This window comes from Haliotis rubra, unplaced genomic scaffold, assembly GCF_003918875.1.
Source record: "Haliotis rubra isolate DU_JTF1 unplaced genomic scaffold, ASM391887v1 Scf3, whole genome shotgun sequence".
Classification (NCBI taxonomy): Eukaryota; Metazoa; Mollusca; class Gastropoda; order Lepetellida; family Haliotidae; genus Haliotis; species Haliotis rubra.
In genome coordinates, this window is record NW_025766968.1 from 607,501 (window position 1) to 617,175 (window position 9,675).

Genomic DNA, 9,675 nt, shown 5'->3' on the forward strand with positions numbered 1-9,675 from the left:
TCCCTTGAGCGTACCTTCCCCTATCGCTGGCACACGTCTCAAACACATGCAATGGCAAGTCAAATGTTTACCCCAAGGCAACAACAAACAACAAAGCAAACAAACCAACAAAACATAAGCAAACACAAAACTAAAGGGGCATACAATACAAATAATAGTCAAAACAGGGAGTTGCATCTGATTAGAATATTGCCGGGTTAGAATATTGCCCTTCAGTAACCCATGCTTGTCGTAAGAGGCGACTAACGGGATCGGGTGGTCAGGCTCGCTGACTTGGTTGACACATGTCATCGGTTCCCAATTGCCCAGATCGATGCTCATGCTGTTGATCACTGGATTGTCTGGTCCAGATTCGATTATTTACAGACCGCCGCCACATAGCTGGAATATTACTGAGTGCGGCGTAAAACTAAACTCCACTCACTAACTCATTTTGTCACCGAAACCTCAAAATATATAAGTCCTCTTTTAGTTAACAGGTGTGAACAGGTGTTTCCCGTTGTTTTTCATGTACATATCGGACATAGCTCATAGCCATGGTGTGGGTAAAGGGCACCTTTGTACAAGGTGACAGTAACTCCCATACCCTCACATAGTCTGCATGACCAGACTTAACGCTGAGGTTGTTTTGTACAAATGCACCCTGTTATGTATACGAAGCAGTTCCCGTAAAAAAATCATTTTCAGCTGCCTGGACAGTATACAGAACGAGATAGGTGCTGACGCTGAAAGTCTGCAGTTTAGTATTGAGCAGCATCATATTGGAATATATTGGCTCCATTGTCATTAGTGTTCACTGTTCAGAGCCTTGAAAACCCTCCAACCCGATCGCAAAGTATTGACGATTGGCAATATGGCTTAAATAGCTGCTACTTGCATCTCATAACTAAAAGGACCTTTTTTCTGAAATGCCAAGACCGTGGAGAAAATCTGAAGGGATTCTTAGAAAATCTTTGGAGCAGTCGGGCGTTAGACGCCGACTGTGGGGACGTCGTAGGCCCTTTGCGTGGATTGTGAAGACATTAAACTCACAGTTTTAGTGAAGGTCACGGACGCAGGCTGCCTCATAGAACGACAGTGCTACATCGTAATGACTACCAATGCGTGCCCTGAGATAGAGTATATTTAGTACAGTTTCTTCACGAATGACCAGAATAAACTGTCGGACATGGCATTGTATACACTTTGAAATTGGAATCCATCCCATAATTACAAAGGGTATCAAAACGAGGCTCACTCATTGAGATGATGCCTGTAAGATCAGGCCCCGATTTCTCGAGTTTTTACTCAAATTTCAAACTGAGTTTGACAATTTGAAACAGCTGAATATTTAACTCAAGTGCAATTTTTGAAATAAAAAAGCCCAAACAATCTATCCACCAAACTCAAATTGTTTACTATGTTTGAGTTTGATATCGATTTCAGTTCATTCTGGCAAATGCGTTTTCTCAAATTTGAGTAAAAACTCTAACTTAAGTCAAAACTCAGACTTAACTTTGTTTCGAGAAATCGGGGCCAGGTATGATACCCTTATCAGATATTTGTATATCGTATATTTCCGATCTTTTATAACCAGACCATATCTAAACATTGGAATTGAGTGCAATGGATTTCGTTTCAAGATGTTTTACTTTTGACTTAACCATGTGGTTGATTGCAACATAACGTAACATTGAATGCCATTTGCAAGAGCCTGAAGGCAGTCTAAGCGAACGTGTTAGAAGCGACACCTAGCGGCACTAACGTGCAGCAGACGGTTCGTGTGGCGGAGGACTCTAATGAAGGTAATGATGTCTGACACTGCATGTAAAACTCTATCGCCCACCCAGGTTAACAGCTAATTACCCAGCCTTCTAACACCTCGCTTATCACTCCGCCTAACAAAGTAGTCCAATTTTGCACAAATAGCACGACTTTCAATGCAAAATATGCTTGCTACTTGATATCATAAACGTTATGAATAGTATTAACTATTGCGCTGACAGAGAAGTTATCAATAACTTGAACAGTTTTGGTCATAATAGTCGGGGTGAGCATACTGGGAAAGTTCTTCTCAGAAAGGAATATTTGAAACAGCTCAGGATGAATCCATCTCTTGCATTGCTTTCATCCCATGTATCAATATAGGACGAATACTTGATGCATCGGGTCAGTGAGTTTCCAACAAATGTACTCTAGCGCTTCGTTACTTAAATGTCCAATTGTGTATTGTTATACAAAGACGTTGGTACATACTCATGGTATTTCTTCGAGTGAGTGAGTTTCTTTCTGTTTTTCAAATATTTCAGCACTATCACAACATGGGAGTACCAAATATAGGCGTCACACATTCATTGTACGCATTGGTGGTATCGAACTCTCTTTCTCGGCGTGATGAGCGAACCCTTTAACCACTCTCCTACCCAACGACCCCTTATTACTTTAATGGCACGGGGCGCTTGTAGGTCTTGGTTACCTGTGTATTTTCGTGTTGGATTGTTTATTTTTTAACGATGGACTTGGCGGTATTCCATCTATATGCCGGCGGTCGATAAATAATCGAATCGGGACCAGACAATTCAGTGACTGACATTATTTGCGACATCATCAGCAATTATATAACATCGATCTGCGTCCATTTGGATACGATGACAGGAATTAGCCAAACCGACGAGTCTGACCACCTGATCCCGTTTGTCGCCTCTTACGACAAGTTTGGGTTGCAGAAGACCAACTCTAACCCGGATCTTAACGGGAGTTTCATGTCTTTTTCGGCATTCACACGTGTTCACATATCCTATGCGCATGCGCGACAAACGGCCACAGATAAAGCAGATTCGCTTCGTCCCACTAAATTTGCTGCTGTAAATTTTCTGAATGTGTGAAAAATAGATAATTGTTTCAAACAGACCTCTTCTAGGCTAATACGCCCATAGAAAGCAGGCATCCGAGCCTTTAGCTGGTCGGCTCGTCAAACGTCAGGACTGGTAAATCTGACGTGACAGCCATGGCGGGAGGTCGGTCACGTGACATTGTCTCGTGCCACATCTCGCGCCAGGCCGCCGCAGTGACGTTGCTTGACGTTGTCAGTTCCGACCGGTATTTTACGCTTCACTTGATGCAATTTGGGAGTTGGACAGCGCGTTTTCCTGTCTCTGATTACGGTCTATGCTTGATTGACACACTAGTCCGCCATTTTGACAGCTCTGCGCATGTCAAACATGGCGTCGACACGAAGGTCATGTTTTGTCCGGAGCGGTCGTACGACAAGAGATACCATTGGTTAAAGTTCATAAGATAATGTGCATTCTTTGTTTAGTCTGGGGACAATTTTTGATTTGCTGCAAGATACTGATGGGGTTACAGCTTTGACTTCCATGGGAATGTTGGAACATCATTCAGTGAATACATACACGCACCATCCAAACATCTGGTCGATGCGGAATTCTGTAAAATATTGAAATGAATAATTTCCCATAATCTCTAATCGGCTTGATTAATGTTTGTGATTTTGAAGAAAATGATAATGTGCAATGTATTACTGGTTTCAAAATAGAAAACATGTATCACATCCAGGGACACCCATATAGGAAGAATTCCTTAGATGCATTATTTTTTACCTTCTGGTGTTCGTTTGAAATAGCCAGTCGACACTTGATTACAAAGCACTAAATATATTATCGGCGAACATATATCGGTTAAAATATAAACACATATAATGGTTTGTACCAGATAAAAGTTTAACCCATCTAATATAGGGAGAACCATTAACGTAAAACCGATGTTTTTTAATATTTAAAAATTAATACTTAAAAATAATAAATTAAAACTTCAGCCAAAATGAGAATATAGATATTGCTGTAGAAAACAGTAAATGTACGATTCATCACTATTTACCCATGCTTTATCTAACATACAGACCGCCTCCGTGGTAGTGGTTAGAGGTCGCGGGTTCGATCCCCGACCGCGTAATACCAAAAGACGTTAAAATATGGTACTTGTTGGTCTCTGCCTGGCGCTCGGCATTACTGGGTACAACAAGGACTGGTCGTCTCGGAGTCAGTATAATGTGTCTGAGTGGGGTATTCATGCTTCACTGCGGGATGGTATCTCAGTGGGCTAGCACTATAAAACCAGCTTCAGTCTGGGCTAGTACAAGCAGCCGCACATACACATACACATACACACGCATGCACGTCGTCGTATGAGCGAAATATTCTCAAGCACGACGTTAAACCCAATTTCACCACCACCACCATCTAACATACTATCACCACCTATGCAGGATTGTCATTGGACCTCATTAGTCCTACTCAGCTAATGTCGTTGTCGTTACGGTTCAATTTTTTCCATTTCACGAGCATTCAAACTGACTAATTCATATCAATTTATTTCGAAAACTAGGACAATAAGTTATGCATCATTAGACAGACTGAAAGAAAATATACTACCATGCTTAAATTTGAAGTTGATGGTGTTGTAGAACAAAGCTATAAGTCTCCGGACATTTTCGTAGTTAGAAAATATGAAGATTATTAGAAGGACAATATAGTTTATACCGCTGGGTTTCCTGTGGGAGGTGTATGGAATGTTTGTTCACAGACTTGCGTCGCGCTCTTCACTCCGTTAACCTGTTGGGTTTGAAGTGAAAGGGGTACTTGAGCCTCGTGTCTTGCCAGACACCCTGTCGGGGACTGTAGTCGGGTATGTGGGTGGGAGTCGGTCTCTGGGTCTTAGAGGTCAGGGTGCGAGGGCTAGGGCACAAAGAGAAGGCCACCAGTCAACGAGGCTGGAGAGAGGAGGGCACATTGGGGTGGATCGGGTAGCCGTAGCGGTGCGGCGGGGGGAAGATTAGATGACATAACAGCCACGCATATTTACTACGTCATATTCTCATCACGTGCGGTGGATAGGGGATATCCTTGATGACATAAGGGGTCCTGTTATAATAACCCATAACACCCCGGGTGTGGTGAAAAAAATGAAAGTGAATATTTGGGAGATTAGGAGAACAGACACATGCCCCTTTAAGACATTTGGCGGCACCAGTGGTTGGTGGGGTGGCGATATCCCCGTCCTAACGAGTAAGACGTTTGGCGCTATATACGAGCCACCCTTGGGATCTCTACGGGATAGTTGAGACATCTCAGACATGTCAAACACCCTCAGGATAATGCTTTAGGTATTAAAGGTGGATCTTACTCACTTGAAGATTATATACATACCTCTAACATTTCCTTATTCTTGTAAACATGTTGAAAATACACCTACAAATCATTATATTCACTGCCAGGAAACAGTTCGTTACAGACCAGTGCCAATCCTTGGTTTTGGGCCTTAAGTGTTAGCGACAGGTCTCTGACTAGTAATATCGGTACAATACCAAATTTCAAATTTATACCTACTCTTACTCCTACTATTCGATGGAATGTTTTTGAGAGATAAAATTTCACAGGTGGTAAGAAATGAACATATCAGGGCCCTGTTCCTCAAAGCGATCGTAGCGCTACGACTGTCGTAACTCCCATACTTTAACATAGACTTACGACAGTCGTAGCACTACGACTGCTTTGTGGAACGGGCCCCAGTTCTTAATAAAATTAGGTCAGTAGTATTGCTACACGTGTTATATTTGGGATTACAATTTCTCAGTAAAGTGCAGAGGGTGTTGGTTCTAATACCGGATGGGACTCAACCCAACAAAAGTACTAGATCTGTATTTTACTGTGAAAGTGTAATCCCAAATATAACATGTTACATTTGACGACTTTCTAAATGACAGTGTGTATATATAGGTATTGCTAATTTACTATCCAATAATTATGAAAGTAAATATCAGTTGAAATTTCAAATCAGATGTTTTATCCGTACTCTCGTACAGGCAAAACAGGATTACGTATTCTTCGACGGTCTGTGAAACATGACCGACGCGTTTCGGTAAAACAAGACAATAATTTGGAGAGATTGTTAAAAAATATGTTCAGGTCTAAGATTTATGCTTCTTAATTACGACAGGCTCCCGTTTAGTGCTCGCAGATAGATCCTCGTCTCCCAGTCCTCTCTAGGGAGGTCTTAGGATTGCGTTCCCTGTAGTCGGGTAATGCAAATACGCAGATAAGATCCGTCGACATGAGTTTTCAATATTGAATTTTCATATGTCAAGTTTTAAACTGCACTGAATAAAGGCGAGGGCAGGCTTGCGGGAACCAGAACCCTTCTTTCTATAAAACCCGATCATTTTTCTTTCTCCTGAAGTAATCTCATTCTGTGAAGCAGTCGTGTTGAAAGCAGTATTTTATTGTTTCGGACGGCACCAATGGCGGCAGGTTTCAGATCGGTGTGTTGTGAATGGGATCAAGTATCGGGTAGACTGGATGTTTTCGTACCTTGAAAAAGGCCCGGCAAGTGTAATGTAGGTTTGAGCTCTGACAATAAAACTCAAAACCCAGTGTGTTAGACGCCAGCAGGAAAAGGATTGTTTGTAGACCTGTGTTCCATTTGTATTATTTCTGTTTCAGTATTTCGCATTTTGTATATTCCGTTTTAAAATGACATGTCGTGTTGTGTTGGCTTTAAAATAAGTGCAGTTCTGATAGATGGATTTGCGCATATCTAATATAAACGTCAAAGTGTTTCTAAAGGAGGAGGTGAAATATGGTGTTGAAGATATGTTGTCATTTTCAGTGTTCTGTTATTACTTATTATATATCAACATGTTATGAAATGTACATGCGGAATAAAGTCAAGCCCATTAATTATAACCTTATGGTAAAAGTAGATGTCGTTAAACAGACATTATCGATACCGGTTGTATAGAGTATTGACTCTTAAGACATGTTGTTAAGAAACGTGTGTTTTTTCAGGTCTGTTTTAAATTAACTTTTGCCACAAAAACACGACATGCAATAACATGTGCGCTTTGGGTTAAGGTGACAGTACAGAGTGAGTGAGTGAGTGAGTTGAGTTTTACGCCGCACTCAGCAATATTCCAGCTATATGGCGGCGGTCTGTAAATAATCGGATCTGGACCAGAAAATCCAGGGATCAACAGCATGAACATCGATCTACACAAATGGCATGCGATGACATGTGTCAACCCAGTCAGCGAGCCTGACCACCCGATCCCGTTAGTCGCCTCTTACGACAAGCATGGGTTACTGAAGGTTCATTCTAACCAATGAAGCACCGTTGTGTCGAACTCTGATGTGTCGAACTATGATGGGTCGAGCATACGGCTGCCTCCAAGTGAAGGCTTGGTCAATGCGATTTCCTTATTATTTACTTAGGTCCCTTCAACTTCGACACAGTGGTGTTTGGTGGTATGTGTACATTGAAACCCTCTTAACTCGAACAGAGGGACCATACCGTTAGGTTCGTGTAACAGCATTCATTTCCAGAGCTCAATATGTGTCGTAACAAGACTACGATAATGCATAATAATACATGCGTTTATAGAACGTAGCGATTTACAACCTTCTTGTGTTTTGTACGCAAGCAGAGACTTTAACGCTGGAACGTGTAGTACAGATAACGAACGAGTCTCTAGCTGGGATTTGAAAGAAGACAGTGGTAGCATTTTTGATAGCATCTGGAAGACAGTTCCATTTAGCTGCTACTGTGAAAGAAAACATCTTTTTACAAAAGTAGAAGATTTAAATCTGAAAAAAGCTAATGGTCATTATGAAATACCCAGAATGCCAAGATATAGGATCTCTATTTTTGTAGGTTTGACTTCCTTGTATAATACCAGTAATCTAAAACTTAACTCGAACATTTTAATCCGCGGCCTTTGGTATGAGGTGCCATGTTACACGGGGCGACGTCTTTTGTTGACCCCGTAGTCCAGCATACTTGAGGGAGGGGAAGTTGGGGGTAATCTGACTCGTGGGAGGGGGACAACTGGACGCTGTCCACACACCCCACCTCCTCCATTGTAGTGGAGGTCAGATTACATGACCTGTAGGCGTAAGGCTTGACCCTTGACCTGACCCGACTCGTGATCACACGTCACCCTTGACATTTGGCGCAAGGTCAAGGATATGCTGTTGTTATTAGGGAATGATTGAATGCAATCAGAGTGGACACGGTGGGTTTGATGGTGATTGTTTGTAACATGCTGACACGTGTTTAATGGCTATCGTCGTTAAGATATGCGCTGTCCAATTACTATTTGTTCAGTAGTTTTAAATTTAATGTGAAACTTTAAGAATGGGACCTTGGTTTGCGCTCTGCTTCAGCATCGTGTAATTGTACTAATATCAGTGCCATCAAACATGTAAATTTATTTGATTTATATTCAGAGTTAGTTGTATTTAAAATCACAGCACTTCAACAGCTAAGACAGGAATGGCCAAGTGATAAAACGTGGCCCTTTATCATATATAATGTACGACCTGAAATTAAATATACACGATAACGTATATACACTGAACATTAAAATATTTTAATATAATCATATCGGGTAAATATGAACGTATACTCACTAGCTCTTCCTGTGATACTATGCTCGGAGGCTCACGGTACTCACTAACTCTCCATGTGATACTATGCTCGGAGGCTCAAGGTACTCACTAACTCTCCCTGTGATACTATCCTCGGAGGCTCACGGTACTCACTAACTCTTCCTGTGATACTATGCTCGGAGGCTCACGGTACTCACTAACTCTCCCTGTGATACTATGCTCGGAGGCTCACGTTTGAGTCATCTAAGGAGCCGAAATTCACTTTTCAGCGATGCGTCTCTCGGGCGTGTCAGAACCTATGGTGATGAGTTCAAATCCAATATTCGCCATAATTACGTTTCTAGATTTGTAGGGGCGATGGGGTAGCCTAGTGGTTAAAGCGTTCGTTCGTCACGCCGAAGACCCGGTTTCAATTCCCCACATGGGTACAATGCGTGACGCCCATTTCCGGTGTCCCCCGCCGTGATATTGCTGGAATATTGCTAAAACCGGCGTAAAACTAAACTCACTCACTCTAGGTTTGTAAGCTCGTTGGTTTTGACAAAGGCCTTCACAGCAAGTAAAGATGAAACCATATTCGTGTGATTGAAGAAAGTATTTTTAAAGAGATAAAATCGTTTTCATGATATGAAATCCCCCATTACAGACCACTGTACGATCCCAACTATATCGCAAGTACGCGATCAAATGGTGACGATACCAGAAATTTGCGAAAACATGAGCTTATCCTATTCTATAGGTTCTACAGGTAGCAACCTTCACTTACGCACGCAACGCACGCAACGCAAAGCCAAATGTTTCCCCGAATCAACGCGGAACAAATGATGTATGTATATGATGATGTATGACAAATATCGACATTGCTGTTGGACGTAAACTCAAAGCCGATATAGGACTCAGAGGTTTGCCTAATGTGAAAATCACTAAACTAAGGACCATAACACACAGTGAGATGCATATTTGACCACGCATCCCTGGCTTCTATGCACGGGTTTCATAGTGGATGCAGAACAAGCGCCAGTATCTCTGTTGACAATCGTCCTGTGATGTCATCGATAAAATGCTTCCAGTGTACGTACTCATGCTGGTATTATTTGAATGATCCTCTAGTCACGAAGACGTCATTCTGGTTGTCTTATTTTGTCAACAAGCACGCCAAACCCACATACAACCATCACGAGCAACATAGCCATATTGATATCCCGATTGTCTTCAATCGCTTCCATGACATTTT

At 41.9% G+C, this 9,675-nt stretch overlaps 1 long non-coding RNA gene across 1 annotated transcript in view; it reads left to right on the top strand.

The window, feature by feature from the left end:
- Nucleotides 1-9,402, top strand: part of LOC124282495 — a 14,315-nt gene extending 4,913 nt beyond the window's left edge. Inside the window, exon 3 of the long non-coding RNA XR_006900170.1 lies at nucleotides 9,390-9,402. This is a non-coding gene — a long non-coding RNA (uncharacterized LOC124282495). The remainder of the gene's footprint in view (nucleotides 1-9,389) is intronic.
- Nucleotides 9,403-9,675: the final 273 nt, after the last annotated feature.